Source organism: Amphimedon queenslandica, unplaced genomic scaffold, assembly GCF_000090795.2.
Source record: "Amphimedon queenslandica unplaced genomic scaffold, v1.1 AMPQUscaffold_2198_Cont25799, whole genome shotgun sequence".
In the NCBI taxonomy this organism is placed as follows: domain Eukaryota; kingdom Metazoa; phylum Porifera; class Demospongiae; order Haplosclerida; family Niphatidae; genus Amphimedon; species Amphimedon queenslandica.
Genome location: NW_003557466.1, coordinates 1 through 1,265, shown reverse-complemented (window position 1 = coordinate 1,265; position 1,265 = coordinate 1). Strand labels below are relative to the sequence as shown.

At 33.9% G+C, this 1,265-nt stretch overlaps 1 long non-coding RNA gene across 1 annotated transcript; it reads right to left on the bottom strand.

The window, feature by feature from the left end:
- Positions 1–6: 6 nt before the first annotated feature.
- LOC109593281 (uncharacterized) lies at positions 7–1,244 on the bottom strand. Its single transcript, XR_002190862.1, has 4 exons — positions 1,021–1,244; positions 322–525; positions 181–222; positions 7–124 (listed from the first exon to the last, which is right to left on the bottom strand). It is a non-coding gene; the product is annotated as an uncharacterized LOC109593281 (long non-coding RNA).
- Between the last annotated feature and the right edge of the window lie 21 nt (positions 1,245–1,265).

Here is a 1,265-nt window from a genome sequence, read left to right as displayed (position 1 = left end):
AACACCTAATTTCCTTACTGTGTCATTGGAATTTTAACAGCTAAGAAGCAAAGTCTTGTCTTTTATTGAGATCAGCAAAGGCACAAATCATTAAAATGACCATTGCTATATTACGAGCAGTAGCCTACGTAAATGGGGAAGGAAGAATAAAGGATAATCTAAAAGCAACAATACACATACTATATCATGATTTACAAGTCTTCTACATAAATTCAGGCACAGCTAAGAGAGACAAAGAGAGAGGGGAGGGGAGAGAGAAAGGAGGGACAGAGGGTAAGAAAAGAGTAAGATAAATATTTAAGCAAGCAATAAAATGCTTACGATATCAACAAAATATTCAATAAGGAAGCCATGTACATAGTCAAACACAATTCATTTGAACATAACATAAAGGTAGAGGAAAGAGCGGGAGGGAGAGAAAGAGGAGGAAGATAAAATTTTAAGCAATAATGAAACACTTAGTGAACAAAATTAAATGACAAAGTCTTGTATACTCAGACACAATTCACTAAAAGAAGTTAAAACCTAAAGGTACAGGAAAGAGACAGAGAAAGGAGGAGGAGGAGACAAAGAGGAGGAGGAATAAGATGAAATTTTAAGCAACTAATAAAATGCTTATGATGTCAACAAAAATTAAATGACATAATCAGACTCAATTCACTTGAAAAGAGATTAAAACCTATACTGAAGTAGGGGAAGAGACAGAGAAAGTAGAGAGGAGAGAGAAAGGAAGAGGTGATGAGAAAAAAGAAGCAGAAGAGGAAGAGAAGGGGGATGAATTTTTTCTGCATGCAACTAATAAAATGCTTACCACATCAAAATAAAATCAATAAGCAAGTCTTGTAACGACACAATTCATTTTGAACATAGAGGAAAAGAGAAAGTGAGAGTACTTTTATATTGATTATTAGCATGCCATTTCATGATAGTTTTATAAACAGCTTTTGGTTTCTACTAGCCACAATGCATAAAATTTTACTATCTCAGTGTTAGTGTGTGTGTGTGTAGCAATAAAATAACCTTAAAATGAGTGTTTTAGATTCTTTAAACATCTAAGTAATTAAACAAGGAGCTCTTTAAAACAGGATAAACTTCTTGTCTAGTCCTTATCATAGATATTAGGTTACATAGTATCTAATGTCCATATCAGCATAGATATTAGAGTAAAGGATATCTATGATATCAGCCATCTTAATTAGACACGCCTCTAGGCTGGCCTGGCTAGCTAGGCTCACGTGACATGAAAATCGATCAAAAAATCAATC